Source organism: Centrocercus urophasianus, unplaced genomic scaffold (assembly GCF_019232065.1).
Source record: "Centrocercus urophasianus isolate 14NV4802_14NV808 unplaced genomic scaffold, USGS_Curo_1.0 seq_28, whole genome shotgun sequence".
Lineage (NCBI taxonomy): Eukaryota > Metazoa > Chordata > Aves > Galliformes > Phasianidae > Centrocercus > Centrocercus urophasianus.
Window position 1 is genome coordinate 14,506,182 of NW_024884844.1, and position 17,083 is coordinate 14,523,264.

The window sequence follows — 17,083 nt, forward strand, 5'->3', positions numbered from 1 at the left end:
TAATCTCTGAATGTGAACTTACAGTATCTTTTCACTAAGATACTCTTGAGAAGAGGAGGTTCAGAGGAGACCTCATTGCACTCTACAACTTCCTGAAGGGAGGCCGTGATGAGGAGGGGTTTGGCCTCTTCTCCCAGGAAATGGCCGCAAGTTGATCAGAGGAGGTTTAGGTTGGACATAAGGAAGAACTTTTTCCCTCAGGGAGTGGTCAGGCACTGGAATGGCTGCACAGGGAGGTGGTGGAATCGCCGTCCCTGGCAGTGCTCCAGAGGCTATGAAATACAGTTTAGTGCTTGTGGTAGCAGTGGTGATGGGAGGATGGTTGGATTAGATGATTTTTCAGGTCGTTTCCAACTTCATGATTCCATGATTCTACGTTTCAGGGTGTATTGTCATAGAAAGTGTATGAAGAATTGGTGGTTCACTTGATGAGAACCAAAATCATAAACCCAAAAAATCATTTCAAAGCTGTTAGATTTCCATCTCTTACTCAGTGTACCTGACAGACAGTAAATACAATGAAGTATAGAGATGTGCCTGAAAGTTACAACTCTGAGCTACACCTAGCTAGTCAGGCTTTAAGTTTCTTTGTATCTATTTTAGTTTTCACCCTTAAGTTTGTCCAAAGTAAATGACTAAGACACCACAACTTTACCGTGTTTCTTTACCGTGAAAAAATAAGCAAAATAATATGAATGCAAAATTCTTCATTTCCTAATAGTCCAATAAGCTATGAGTAAAAAATGATAACCATTTATGTTGCAAAACAATACAATGAATCTTTGAGCACTCAAAATTATTTCTGCAGGTTGCAAAAATGGATTTTGGAATCAAAACTTTTAGCAGAATCTCCCAACTCATTTTAAATTTTCTCTAAACTGAACAGTCAGATGCCAAAACCACTCGAGGCATTCTGAAACAATGTAATAATGTCAAATTTATATTTCAATCCTAAAGTAATCGCTCACTGCTATAGTGCTATCATGGTGCTGATTAAAGACTTACCCAATGGTAAAAACTGAAGTCACAGAATTACATATGTGGACTAAATATCTAAGAGATTTAGTTAAACCAGTACTTTACACCTTGCTGAATCAGGACCTAGATGCAGAACGAGCACTACACATCTTCCTTTTCCCTATGTGTAGCTGATGCTTCCCAAAAAATTAGCAGAATGCTTAATGCTGTGGCATACTTACTGCGACAAATGCGTTCAGTTCTGTGACATCGCTGTTCTGTGAGCTGCAAAACAGAAAACAATTCACAGTCAGCACAATCATCTCTTCATCAAGTAACTTTTATTATAGAAAAAAAAAGACACATTAAACAGAACATTAAGATTAAGAATAAAAAAATAAGACTGTAAAACTAATTTCCAGTATACGAAAAACACTGTAACTATCGCACATTCCCAAACATGAAGCCATTAAAACAAGAATACTTTAAACCAAGTATTATGTAATCATACTTTTCGGGTTGCAACGAGATATTCAAACATGTGTGTACCCATTTTAAACTTACTGAATTGCAAAAAGGATTGTGTGTCTTAGAATGCAAACAGAATTCTGGCCTTACTAAAGTCAATGGGCATTTACAACTTTGTTTATATGGAACCAATATTTTTCACATTACTGATTTTCTTCAGCACAAGCATTTCAAATTCTGTTCATGATATGAGAAGCACCCTACGTATCACTGAAAAATTAAAACTGAAAATAATTTTTGAAGACTTAAATTGCTTTTGTCCTGAACTTTCTTTCCTCTACTATGTAAGTTATTTTTTCTACAAAGTTGTCCTTTTTTTTTTCCCCCCCATCTATTTCCTGTACAGCACAGAACAGTTGCAACATTTGGAATACAAACATTTTAGGAAAGCATTACCAGCCATAATAGCAAAAATCCAATATTGCTTGGGTTTCCCAGTGTTTACTTTTATTCCCAAGGAATCCAAGTAATAAGAGCAGAGAAATTTTGCACATACTGGCAGTACAAACCTAGTAGGTGACTGGCAGTACAAAGCTTGTAGATGCTCTCTTCATGCACACTAATCTTTTAGGGAGCTGAAGATAAGCTAGGTAATAATTTAAATCTAGTAGATAATTATATCACCAGCTTTTTCTTTTTCTTTTTTGTTTTTCTTTTTCTTTTTTTAATTTTCCACTTTTAATTGCAAGCAGTAAGCATGTTGAGCATTGAAACCAGCAATGGTTTTTCCATTTGTTATGGCCACTACAGTAGAGCAGCACTCCTTGGCCTCCTGGGAAAAGAGCATTTATTTTTCTCCCTTGTTAAAGGATAGCCAGGAACAAACCATTTATCTAACGGCTGGGGCAACACAATCACACTATGCGGGAAGGGAATCACATTTGTTCTGCCAAAGAGAGATCAAAACATTACTGTTTCCCTTCTCTACTCTACTGCCATGCTTTGACAACACTAAAAAATGTACTGGACCAGAAAAAAAGAAAGAAACTAACGGAAGAGGATCTGACACAGTAACTACGCCCTGTAAGAACCAGGAGAAAAGCATTTGACAGATGAAAAGACTAAGAAAATCTGCGTTTTTCTACATTCTGAACCACTCTATCGGGTGACTGAAACCCTGAACTTTCCTTCATGAAGTACAAAAAGTCCCAAAAGATCCTATGACTCCATGTGGTAAGTAAGGTCACTTTGTGACCACCGCATGTACTGCATGAAGCATTGCACATAGCTCCCTTCTGAACAAACAACTGCGCTGTGTGATGTAACATATACTTCAGTCAAGTACATCTGTATTTTCATACCCTTCTTTCACTAGAGACTGACTACACTCCGACCTTAAATAGCGCAATATACTTTTGTCATGGTTTTGTGATTTTTGGCTTTCGGTATTCCACATCATAACATCATGTGGGGCACTGGGAGTTTAACTGTTAATGCTCAAGTCCCGGGTACCTGCCCAGAAGAGAAGGAAAACTATATTCCCTAGGGGACCTTGCGGTCAGGGAGAGGAGGTTTAACTCCTGGCAAGGTCCCCGATTGCTCTTTCTAGCCTGCTCTTCATCGTGGGCGCTGCTCCCGTCTCCCTGCTGCTCAAATGGACTGCGCATCTCACCTCAGCGTTGTGGTGAGGCCTATATCCACCTTTCTGACATTCTCTCTCTCTCATTATATTTGATTTATTAGCTTCAATTCTGATTATACTGTATTATAGTGTATTATCTTGCATTCCGATAATATATTTAGTAAATTAGTTGGTTTCTCCTCGGATCGTTGTCACTGTTTTTAATCATTTTGGAGTCCCCTGTTTCCCTTTTCCAGAGGCACAGATCCGCAGATCCCTCTGCTCATCACGGAACTGGGCCGAACCAGCCCGTAAACCGTTGACAACTTTTCAGTACACCTTCAGTAATTGTAGAAGAGAAAAAAATCTGCTGCCTGTTCAAATACAGTTCATAGAATCATTTAGGTTGGAAAACACCTTCAAGACCATCAAGTACAACCTTGAACCTGACCTATAAAGCCCCCCCATTAAGCCATGTCCCCTAATGAAACGTCCACACATTTCCTAAATCCCTCCACATACAAAGGATTCCTCCACCTCCCTGAGCAACCCACTCCAATGCTTGACCAGCACAGCCAGGCAGGGAGGCTGGCTGAGCTCACAAAGCCACAGCACATGTAAGCCTTCCTGAAGGCCTGGAACAAACCCTGAATGGGATCCAGGGGCCCAGCTCCTCAGGAGACTTGTAGAATGTGATACGAGGTCAGTGCTCCCACAAATGACTCAAAACCACTAAATACTTGCAGGTTGAAGACAGATCAAAAAAAGAGTTTGTCAGGAAGTGGCATGGTAATTTTTTGGTTTGCATTCCAAAATCTAATAAGTCACTTGCATACTATGTGCAAATATATGAGGAAGTGGTAGGGAAAAGGTAGAGCACTAATATCACAAAGAACATTAAGTCAGACAATGGAAGAAACATGCGTGGGGGCAGGAACAGAGACACCACGAAGCCCACAGAGTCTGTACCCTATGACTTCAAACTGGGTTGCCATAAATACAGAGTACACTTTATACAAAGCAGCCTGAAATTATAGCAAGGCATCTGGCTCCTCAAAATCCAAGGTCAAAAACAAAACAGATCACACCACTTGAAAGATTCACAGAGTGAAGGCTCCCATAAATTGGCTATATTCACACTACAACTACCACTGACTGCTTAGATGATTTTTAAAAAAGGTTGAGGTAGACTTAATAGTGAAACTATTTTCTCGCAGCACACAACATAGCACAAGTTAAATACTGAGTTATTTCCCATTTTTTTTCCTTCAGCCAGTAGTGCAGCTGCATAACTACTGCCTTTACATCACTGGCAACCCTTAAGGCAGCCAGTTCAAAACTAATCCTCTTCTTCGTGACTCTGCACAAGTTGCATTTATTCCAAGAGCAAGCATTAGCTGTTCAAAGTCACTGTACGCATTTTCAGGAGCCCGATTCTTTACCTTCCAAAAACATTCTTATACCCAGTTATAAACTTTAACTGACCATAATATTTTGAAAATACTTCTTCTCATCTTCTTCTCTTCTCCTTCTCATGTTCTGACGAACAGTCCATTCTGACACTATCAAAATTAGTCTGAGTACACTCGCATGCTCAGTAATGCCAAAACACAGCTCTGCAATGGCCAGCTGTAATGGAGACTGAGACGCACTACAGTAAAGCAACCTGTAGCCTGTTCACACACAGAGAGCCATCTTTCATCAGATCAATTCACCCCACACTCCTCTTGGCAACAGGACAAGCTTCCAGCCCAATGCAAAAGAGAGTTAGGATGCGAACACAGCACCGCGGCCACCCCTTCCAGAAACATCTCAGAATGAGACCAAGTAAGGAATAATAGAAAACAATACCAATTATCTGAAAGCAGGGCTGCCTCAAAAACTGTTCAAACTTCTATTTGGAAAAGCAAGAATTTTGGTAATCTCAATCAAAATGGATTAGATAGCCTTCATTGAGTACGAGAGGTAGAAATAACAGCTCTGGGTTTTGACTACCTTGATATATTTAGAGCTGCCTGTCAGATGTTTCTAAAGACTTACAGCCAACACTTTTAGAATGCTGTGCAACTGGATAACCAGCATACATACATCAACTGTAATAACTAAGTGCCGCACCAACTACTGCAAATGTGTTTGCAATTGTTACTTGCTCTCGAGTCCATCCTCATGTTTGTTTTACCCAAAATTAAATTTGTACCTGATCAAGTAGAATTTGTACAGTTGGGATAAAATTAGAATTCAAAAGAAAAGAAGACTGAGAGGGGACCTGATCCAGGTCTATAAATATCTGAGGTGTGGGGGGCAGAATGGCAAGGCCGGACTCTTTTCAGTGGTGAGTGGAGACAGGACAAGGGGAAACGGCCGGAAATGCAGCATAGGAAGTTGTGCACAAACATGCACAAGAACTTCTTTACAGTGAGGTGACGGAGCACTGGAACAGGCTGCCCAGGGAGGTGGTGGAGTCTCCATCTCTGGAAATGTTCAAGACCTGCCTGGATGCCGACCTGTGCGACCTGCTGTAGGGAACCTGCTTTGGCAGGGGGGTTGGACTCGATGATCTCTGGAGGTCCCTTCCAACCCCTACAATTCTGTGATTCTATGATTCCAGATTTCTGTTTTCTGAGGTTTCAAAGATAAACCATTCAAAAAAAAAAACAAAAACCAACATGAATTATAAATTCATCTTTTTGAAACACAAGAAGCATCTAATACCAAAGAATACTGTGATTAATAGAAAACAGACTTGCTTTCATGCTGGTGTCCAAAGTAAATAGGTGCCTTGGCTACACAAATATTACATGAAGTGGAAGATTGAGCTAAAACACAATAGTGAACGTGATATGGTGGAAGCTGAATATTTACAAGATTGGGAAAAAAACAGAAAAGGTAATGAGCGCCTGCAGGAGGAGACTGTACACTTCTTTCACGGTCCTGTTTCCCATCATCAGCTCAACACAGCTGAAGTACCTCAATGACTGCCACGACACACTGCAAAGACACAGCTGTGCCTGTGCAGGAAGTAGACAGTCACTGTGGACAGGTAATTTTTTTTTAAGAAAATTTCAATATTAACGAGGCAACTTCACTGTCACCTAATCCTTTTTTCTGCATTATTATATCCATGTTCACAAAATTGAAAAAATATATATCTGCGTTTAATATTAGCATATAAAGGGAGCTAATTAAGGTTTGAATTAAGTAGGAAGGCTGGGCGAGGTCAATTCCCACCTTTGTTACTTATCATTCTGCATTTTGTTGTTGTTGTAGGTTTTTTTGTTTAATGCAAGACTGGGATAACTAGTTTACATTCTGGCAATGGGAACTTAATGATATCAAAATTTAGATTCTGAAAACATTGCAAAATTCTGTACCAAGCCATCATGTGGGAAGTTTTCTTTCATGACTGCAGCTTTCTTGCTTCTCCAATGCAAACATGCTACAAAATGTTTGTTCTTCTAAAAACTTACCTGGTGCTCCTCCCAGTTACACAGCAGAATAGATTCATGGAACCCGAGTTTTCAAGTTCTATGCTTTCTGGTTTTCATCAGTAATTCAAGACCTGTCTACTGTGGACGTTTTCTGTGACAGGAAAGCAAACAAAGTTCTGATTTTATAAAAGAATCATGAAGTAGCACAAAGGAATTTTAATCTAGATTTAATACCCCACTGTTACCATATTAGTAGAGCTAGTATTTCTTGAAAATCTAGTAGACAGAATATTGATAAGATGGAGGCACTTACTCCCTTAAAACTTAGATAAATATTTGAGACAGTTGAAGCAAGCTTCATTGTGCAGGATGAGATACACACTTTCAAGTTATAGCAGAAAAGTCATTAATACCTATTGAAGTCTGACACATGTCAATCACACACTTGGCAATTTTCTTCTGAATAATCAAAAGGAAGAGAAAGAAGCTCTTCCCCTAGAATATACAACTTGGGGAAAGTAAATTGAGACATCAAATATTTTTAGAAATCATTTCAAAATGGCTTTTATCAACTTGGATGAACTGAACTCTAAAGAGCCAATAATACAAAGTAGGGATTTAAAGCAAACAAATCAGTCAAAAAAATGCATGATTCAACTGAAAAGGCAAGAGCCATGGGAATATATGACAGTTTCAGGAACTGAACATTTTTAAAACCTCCCATTTATGTGCTGCCTGAATCTGCAAACCACAAGAGACTCTTTAGCAGACCTACAAAACAGCAGGACAAGTCCACCACAGAAAACACTTGACTATTCTCAACTGATTAATAGGATATATGAGAAAACCACAATCTGTTAAGAAAGGCAACAGTATAGTAAACCGCAAAGGCCAATTTAGTGTGGATGAAGAAAAAAAAACCAACGATGGGCTTCTAAAAAACGCACAAATAAATGACTCCAGCGCTCTGTATATAGTCTTTTTCCAGTTGTCAGACTATGCCTCCAATACGGATCAAAGACAGGAGTTAGACCACCAGCTGACGGAACACTGCACACAAGGACTATAAATCTGTCCTAAACTGTAAGACTGAGGCATGCAGTCCATTCCCATTCTTTTCTTAAAATATTTTTTCTATGCAGCCAGAAACTTCTCTCTTTTTTCAGTTCTCCAGGCATAGTGATCCACTTACATAAACATGGATAAAGTTGTCTGATAACGACCAAGAAAACACCTTCTACAGACACTCCTAATTAGACGTGGAATTGTTATCTACCCCTCTACCATCTTGATGAATTTAAATTTGCATGGTTTACCATTTTCAAATATTTGAAAAATAATATTAATAATTCTAATACTAACACAACCACGCAAACTGATTTCCAAGTGCTGAAGATCTATATATAAACCATGTGAAGAACGAACTCACTTGTCTCTCAGTGCAAGAGGCCACATAAAGGTTAATTCCTAATCCGATAGATTACTTAGTTTGGTACAGTTACAAATTAAGCTTCTCAATGCCTTTTGGTTTACTCAGGTGAAGCACTGTCTACAAAACGTGCCAGCTCTGTAGCATCACTTTCTTCTCACTCAAATCTAAATCAAGTTTATGAGTGAAAAAGGAATGAACATTATTTTTACTATTCACATGGCTGACCACCTCACACAGCTTGACTACACAATGCTCCTAGACTGATCTTCTAAGAATTCTCCTTGAAAGATCAAAAGCTGTACGGCTCATCAGAGCTCTGCCAGCACATTAGGAACTGTTGGGCCATGAACCTTTCCTATTTGGGACCTTTCACTGTTACGATGGATTAAAGCAACGGTGTCAGCAGAAATAAGAAAGCCTACATTATGATTAGGAATTTAAAGTAAGACTCAAGACTTGTGAAAAATAAACTTTCAGCAAAGCTCATCTAAAAATGTTGAAAAGCTTTCACATCACGTAATTAGTTTTCATTGACTGCCACTTCCCACAAACGACACACTTTTTCCGACTCAGCACTTACACAGATATAAGCCAAACACTTATAAGAAAAGGCGTCAGTCGTTCCGTATAACCTACCACATTTCACTTCCATATATTTGACGCATAAGAATATTGATGTCAAGGCCATTCTCTGGCCAGTGGGAACATGCTGACTGACAACTCTGATGGCCTGCCAGCATAACTTGAAGAGAGAAATAGTAAGGAAAAACACAACAGTTCCTCCTCCTAACATCACAATCGGTGGAAGATAAAAATGTGAAAAGAAATATCATTTTTTCTTTTAGAGAAGGAAGCACCATTTCACACTTTCGTTATCATCAGCTTTGAGCTGAAGAACAGGAAAAAACCTTATTAATGCATTAGGATAGATTTTAATTTCTTCCTCTGTTTCAAAACTGTCTGCTATATTGAGACTAAGATTCTGGAGCAAATACATATCAACTACAGCAACCAAAGATGGAATAGGAAGAAAGAACTTTAGCATTCACATTGCCACTTGCATGAAATGAAAATATCGATGAAAATATAAAGCAGTTATTTTGAATAGTGCATCACTTGCCAGAAAGCCAAGAGACAAAGTAAACTTCATGGGAATTTGTGTTAATCAAGAACATATACACAAATACCGTACACGTACCATCAACGACACACAGAAACACACAACTGAGGGAAAGAGAGAAAGTGATGAAAAAGCCAGCATAAGGAAGGAGGGAAAAAACAAAGTGTTACATACAAGCAGGTCTGTATGAAGAGCACATACAGGAGGGCTGTACTAAAAGTAACACCTCGTACTTTATTATGACGGCCCACAACATCAGAAGTAGATGCAGGTTGGACAGCAGCAGAGGGTGAACCTTCCCGCCAATTTCCCTTTGACATTTCGTTGCTGTGCCTCAGATGGCAGCAGAAGGGCAGTCCCACAAAAGGTGCCTGACGTGGAAGTGAGGACAAAGCAAAGGCGTGCAACTCATCTTCTCCATGCAGAAAAAATGACACCACTGACATTCATCGACACCTGCTGAATGTTTGTGGAGATCAAACAGTGGATGTGAGCACAGGGAGGTGGTGGGTGGCGCGTGTTCCAACAATGGCAACAGTGGTCATCTCTGATGGTATAGATACTTAAAAGCAGGGCAGGCAGGCTTCTGTTCAGCACTGGCAAAAACACATAGCTAACGATGACTATGTTGAAAAACAGTGCTTTATAGTTGAGAATCTGCTTATCAAACAGAATTATTGTGCTCTTTGTATCAGTTACAGTTTCCATCAAAATAAACTGGAGGCATTACTTTCAGAGCAACTTGCGTGCATGCCCATGCCCCTATGTGCGTGTGTATATACAGTCCGTACCCACACACATCAAAGAACGTGAACGTAGGCCTTTTCTAAAAAATGATAATTTGGCTACACAAATGAAATAAAGATGTGCTCTATGTGAAAAAGGGGAAGGAATATAAAAGAATGCAGTGAATTCATTGTATTATTATCAGAACTGTAAGCAGAAGTCACTTGAATTTTTTTTGCACTACAGAATCAATCTACATCTACTGCTCAGGAGTCAGATACTTTCACAATTACCTGCAATTGTTCTCCTGATGTGTAATACATACAAAAAGAACATTTTTCAAATGAAATACATAAGAAGTCACGTGACCTGAAGCGGGAAGCCCAATCTTATTTTTGCAGCTCAAAACCAGAAGTCACTAACAGAAACTTTAAGAACAAACAACAATGCAGTATGTTAGAAATCTTAGCTGGCAGAGGACTAGTAAAACAAAAGAAAATGATTTTCGTCAGAAGAAGTCTCACATATGGTATGATCGTATCATTTACTATGTACCAGAATATACACGTTACAGGCACAACATGAGAAGAAAACCAACAGGAAGAGTTATAACCATGAAAGAACCATAAAAATGGAGAAAAGTTTAGCCTACCAACGTGTTAGAGATGACAAATAAACTATTAAACCTCTGTGAATCCTTACCCAAGATTTTATCTTCTTTAGGCGTAGAATTGCTATTAGACACTGGAAAACTCTTCTTATAGAGACTAATAGCCTCCAAACATCCACAACACCAGGTTCAGCAGACACACACGCACTTTTCAATGGGCCAACCAACAGAAGACACAGCTAAACACCCACTGACAACAGCTCTTGCATTTTTTTTCCAGGTAACAAACTCCTGTCCTGAACCAACATCTGTTGTACAAAACAGAACAGAGAGCGGCACTTCTTTTACGTACTGCATAAAACTTTGATTGTGGTATCAGATTCCCTCTTCTGCAATTCATGAAATCTACTCTCTAGTTCTGTCCACAAGAACCTCATACTCTGCCAGCTTTGTGCTGTTACAGAAGAAAAAATCCAAGTGTGATAGACTTGAACTGGAAGTTATCATTAACAAACAACCAGTATTAATAGCAATACATAGATCAAAGTATGCTTCTTAGTTACACATGCATTGAAGGCAGCATTACTTTTCAAAATAACTAAATTTATAAAAGTGGACTTTTTTTATTATTATTATTTCTGACATACATAAATTGTTTTGTTTTGTTTTTACAATTATTTAGTTTCTGAAGATCACTGTCTAACCAAGAAAAGGCACTGGGGCTTGTCAACTAACTTTAGCATGGCAAAGAAGAAATATTATTTAACACTTCTCTTCTGAATATTCAAAATCTTTGCATCGCCCTGTATGTTTTTCATATATAAGAAATAAAGATTGATTATTGGAAACATCAAAACTGAAACCAATGAAGACATTTTATCAAATTAAAACAGAGAAAATGAATGAACCTACTAAACTTTGGGAGAAACGAAAGGTTTCACATGGGTCAGTATGCAACTCATCATGAAAGGCTGCAGCACAGAAAAATAATGGAAAGAACAGACATCTTCAGTTATTTAGCCTTCAACTGCCAGAACAGATGGCAAGCCTGTTGTATGAGCCATACTTACCTGATTTATCAAACTGCGTGGTAAGCACAGATATGTGACCTAGGAACAGCCACGCTGCTGGGTGAAACCTATTCCATACGTTAGCTTATCCCCAAATCCTGCTAGAGTTAAGAGTCAGAAATCAGTTAAACTTATACTGGTCTAATGACACCTGACTTCTGTAAGCTAAGTACAGGAACCTGTTATTCAGCAATGATATGACTTCTTTGCTGACAACAAGAACTCTTAGTACCACACACATAAATCAGTGCCATCTGCAATGCAATACTGCACCCTTTTTTGCAGGCTTTCATGTTGGACAGCCAGAACCAACTCCTGCTGATCACATTTACATTTTACAACTTGGAAGTGAATCGTGTATGATCTACTACTCTAGTGAAATCCAGTCCAGCAAATTAAAACAAAACAAACAAACAAGCTACTGCACGCCTGTTAAAAAATTGCTGCAAACATACTTTTTAAATCCTGAATGCTGCTTTCAGCTGTCCATGTACTAATCACACTTATGATCAGTTTTACATATTGAGACACACAGATTGTGGTTTTGAAAAATCATCAGTTAAAACAAAAGCTCCAGAAAACTACGTGTATGCACTTCATAAAGGCAAGTTTGTGTTTCACACATCACTGCAAGTGTTGCTCTCCTTTGTACAAATGAAAGGACAACAAACCAACATGATTTACGTTGGCATATCCACTCCCAATAAGAAACGTGCGTACATGAGAATGATTCCAAAAACTTTTTACCAAGAGAAGTATCTTACTGCTTGCAGTTATGTACCTATCATTCTATTAACGTTACTTAAGAGCAATTCATATTTTGCAATTAAAAATCACATTTAGTTAAATTCATTCTGAAAAAGTAAGCCCTAGTACCTAGTATCCACATAACACATGCAAAAGTTTTAATGCCAAAGCTGCAGGCAATGGATTTGCAGTTACTGCAGGTTTCTTTATAAGCACGCTACTTTTGCGGCGCAACAACAAAAAAAATCTCCTGCGAGTAAGTGTTCCTACGATGGTCCTCTGTGCTTTCCTGCTGCCCCAAATTAGGTTCTTCAACAACCCACTTGGCAAGGACAGCGACACGGTGAAGATGCACGTGCTAATGAATGAGAGTGCTACCATGGGTAGAGTTGGAATAGCTCAAATCCTGCCAATTCCTGAGCTGGCAGGCTGAACCCCTGCATCCTTTTCAACACAGCGACTGTAGGAAGTCATCTTTCAGCGTCCACTCTACCTTCCCTCATGGCTGAAAATGGACTGCAAACAGAAGTTACTGCATAGACTGGGCTAGCACCCAGACAAACTGAACAGCCAGTGCAGTCGTAAGCTTTTACACGTATTGACAACAAGCACTCAAAGAAGAAACATCCTGTTACGTTCATAGTAACAAGAAACACTGCAGAAGCCTTTTTTTTTTTTTCCAGAAATTATTCATTTCTTTCACAAAAGGCATTTGAAATCAATCTGCACTCACAATAAAGTGTAAATGCAAACTAATCTGCAGCTCCCAGGTTAATGAGGACATGGATCCAAGACAATAATGTTTAAAGATTTTCAAAAATCTACATTATGTAGAACCAGTATTTCACAGCATTTCATACCACCAGTCTACACACCACAATTCGCTTTTTAATTGGGATGGGACCTGACATCTGCAAGAACTACAGTGACAGTACTGTGCACACATCAAAGCCACACTTTTACATACAAACAATTCAAACGCCACATTCGCTGCATAAGCACACACAATTGTTTTCCTGTTATCACCGATGATGATATCTGGGAAAGACTGGGTTTTCTTTGATAGTCTAAAGCAAGGTGATAAACTCAGCACCTGCCTGGGAATGGGGAAGAAACAATTAAAACTCAAGTTTTCCTGACTACTATTATTCAGTGCAAGTGAGGTAAAATGAAAGTACCAGTTGATTAGAACAGCAGACTGCTAAAATCGGGTCAAATAACTTTTCTCGAAAAAAAGTTAACTATCATGTTTGAAGACCAAAAAATCCCCAAATCTATAAAGCTATTAGAATAGCATTAATGTTACTACTGAAGTCACACAGAGCCCAAATACGGACTAATTCAAGGCTGAGATGCTGCAAAATAACTCTACACGCTTCACTCTTCAGGAGAGCAACTAGGCCTACACTTGCATATGAAGGCAGGACACACATCTGACTCACATTTACACCACATCTAGGGGAAAACTTTATTTCCACATATTAAAGTTTCATGAGATCTTTACAATGCTCAAGTTCTGGCAGATAAAGGCCTTAAATAAGGTATACAAGCAAGTAAACAAGCGCCTTTATCTCCTTCACTGAAACAGAGCATGAGAGTAAGTACAGCCCCTGCCAAAAACCAAAGTTGGTAACCAGTGCTGAGCCAGAGCATACATCTCAGCAAGCACTCTGCACCGCAGCGCAGCCACGTAGCAGTGCCCTGTACTGGATCAGTTTCTATGTCCCATTTAGAAAGTGCATCTATGATCCGGAGGCATCACTATACAAATGTATATAGACTAGATACTAACCTACACTGCTAAGGACACTTCAATTAAGTATGTAAACTAGGCTAATCAACATAAATAGCTATCTAAGTAACTAATTCCCAAAAAGTTTTTTTTTAAATATCATTGGGAAATCAATATACCATATAACCTCGCCAAAGAAAGCAAATAATTTAAAATAATGGATAAAGAATAACTTACATTTCAACACTAGAATCATATACAACCTTTTCAGATTTGTAGCATTTTTCATTATTCCTGTTTTTATAAGTTAAACACAGTATATCCATGTACAGTAAGACCAGACTAATAGTTAAGCCCAAATTTGACTAGATAACACACACTCAGGCCTCTCATTAAAAATAACATCTGCTATTAAGAGCACTGTCAGAGGCAGTAACATTCTGAGATACTTTTATTTTAAAACCTGCATTTCCAAGACTATTACCCACAAAAAAGCTTAGCTTTTAAGTACTACGTGGTTTGCACCGGCAGCAACAATAGGTGATCTGCTGCACTCCAAAACTGGCAGAGCTGCCAACTCCATGCAAACGTCACGTCTCAGCTTCTGGAGCCCTACTGGAATGATACAAGTAGTTTAAACACTTATATTTCTACCACAGTCAAACACATTGCTCAGAATTTAGCTGCCACACACTTGCAATATTCTAAGTCTTCACAGTAATAGCTCCGTGCATTCAATACAATGAAAACAACACAGTCCTCAAGTTGACTGGTTTTTTTTGTTGCTGATTTTTTTTTAAGTCATAATTTACAGAAATCGGTACTTTTCGTGTAAGCTTGATTTACTGCACTAGACTCAGAATTACTTTCCAAAGAAGAGAGAGAACTCGGAGTGCCCAACTTACAACTCGTTTATGCACCTACACCTTCTGCTAGTGGCTTCACCTTGTGCTTATTCCACAGTTTTGGCCCTACACTGAAGACTTTTTCTGATAGCTTTTAAAAACATCATTAAATATCTCCATGGCATAGTTCAACACAGAGAAGAGTTTTAAGAACATAAAAATAAAAAGGTTGCTTTAAATAAAATTCTAAGAACATGCTGCTACATCGCACTCAGAATTCTCTTCCTTGATTTTGTTTAGCAGTTACACAACTGCACAACATAGCCAGCTCTCCAAGAAAAAGTTAAACCACTCCAGCATCATTTAAGACTTGAGGCAGTCCATAGTTCAAATGTTTGTTCACACAAGTGGCACGTAACTGTTAAAGAATATTTTATCAGAGAAAGCAGTTTGGCCAGAAAGGAATTTTAGTTGCATCCACATAAATGTCTTTCAGTCACGGATTTAAGTAAACATTTCTGAAGACAGCAAGTAGAGCCAAAATTGTGGGTTTGTGATTCAGTGGAAAGATGCACAATTCATGTATTTACACTTAAAGAAACAACGTACATATATTAAACACTAAAGTCATTTCCTAAAACCTAAAACAAAGCTACTCTTCAACTCCATTTTCTACTGAAACATTAATCAGATTATTCACAGCCTATTCCTGAAGTTCATAACAAAAAACCTAATTCTTAAGCGCTCTTTTTCCAAGTCCAAGTAAGCAGGAGTCAGCAGACTAATAAGTATTTACATTAACCTACCCTCTAAAAACAACTGCTCCCATAAAAAGAGATGAGAAAGAGAAACTAAGTCAACCTCAGTTGCTGCCTGCTCATTTCCTAGCTCTGCTTTTGCTCCGTGGCAACTGATGTGGCAAAAGGAAAACAAAAGAAGTTAAACAGCTGAAGTTACTTCACAAAAAAATGACCTCTTTACTCTAAAACACTAATAAACACGAATCACAAAATTAAAAGGTTGGTGAGATAAATCAAAAAATAGTCCATAAAAGCAACTGATGAAATGTAATCAGAAGCATCAAATTCCTCATTTCACCATCCAGTAAAATCCTTCACTTCACTTCCCATACATAAATACATACACTGCCATACCCGTAGTCCCCATTAATTTACTCATGCATATTTGGCACTGTTGCAGATGAGCTTGTCTGAGGGCTCTTTTTTTAGAACATAAATTGCTGTTGTATTCTCTCCGTTTCCTCTGAGCAACTCAGTCTTGAGTTACTGAATGCAACCGAAATCAAAATATGCACAGCAGAAAACAGTTCTGACTGGACAACATTTCAACCACTTCTACAACTAAAATACAGCGAATTTTAAGCAATTCCCTTGGTCTATGCATTGCTCTTTAGCTCTGCCTTTTCATGGAAGGTTTGTTTTTTGTTGGTTTTTTTTTTTTGTGGTTTTTTTTTGTTTGTTTGTTTTGGGTATTTTCCTCCTGTGATCCTGGTACTCTTAGGATACAGCTGTTTATCAACAAGCCCAACTGCTTTTCACCATTTATTTTTCACTCTGCTGAAGCTAACAACAGGTTATGTTCTATAGGCATATGAGGATTTTTCCCCTGTGTTTCCTGCTAGCTTAAATAAGAGTTACATGCATCAATAAGAGTGCCTGTGTTGTTCGAAGAATTTATTCAATCAACAGAACAAAAAGTATCTTCTTCTCAAGAATTAGTTTTCTAGAGATGGAGAAAAGGGAAACAAATAGAGAACACCCAGGGTGGTCACTACATTTACAATCGCTGCAGACCTAACAGCTTCACAGATGACATACCTGACACCTATGTGGATATCCAGAAAGGGATACGGGAAAAATCTGTAAGGTTTGAAAAGTTACATTACCAGAAATTATTCTATTTCATACAGAAGAACACATCTTAAACTCAGCACAAAAAGAGCACAGTAATGAACCAAGAATGAACAACAGGACTAGCAGTGATGACCAAAACAATGCAGTGAATAACCAGGAGTCAGAGATGACTTGTGTTCAACCCTGCACAAAACAATAATAATCTTTACAGTCATTGGAAACTTGCACATATTTTTGTATTATGGTGTTTATTAGTCCGTACGCACTAATTATCAAAGATCATACTGATATTTATAACAACAATATAAACGGCAACAATAATTCAAAATAAAGGTTCACCTAAACCACACACTTAGCAAAAGCAATGTTTTGAGGAAGAACTACGGAACAGATCCCTTGCTCAGAAATCACAAAGTTTTCTCAAACACTACATTAGAATCACTGCCAGATACA

The 17,083-nt window shown here is 38.4% G+C and overlaps 1 protein-coding gene across 2 annotated transcripts in view; it reads right to left on the bottom strand.

Moving 5' to 3' along the window:
- The window catches only part of BAZ2B (bromodomain adjacent to zinc finger domain 2B), a 101,343-nt gene that overhangs the window by 72,407 nt on the left and 11,853 nt on the right, over positions 1–17,083 (bottom strand). The window contains exons 2-3 of one of the 2 annotated variants that reach the window (XM_042827478.1): positions 6,514–6,625; positions 1,200–1,242 (exon numbers count right to left, since the gene is read on the bottom strand). The gene's annotated coding sequence lies outside the window, so the exon portion shown is untranslated. The remainder of the gene's footprint in view (positions 1–1,199; positions 1,243–6,513; positions 6,626–17,083) is intronic. The other variant, XM_042827479.1, reaches the window with a different exon arrangement.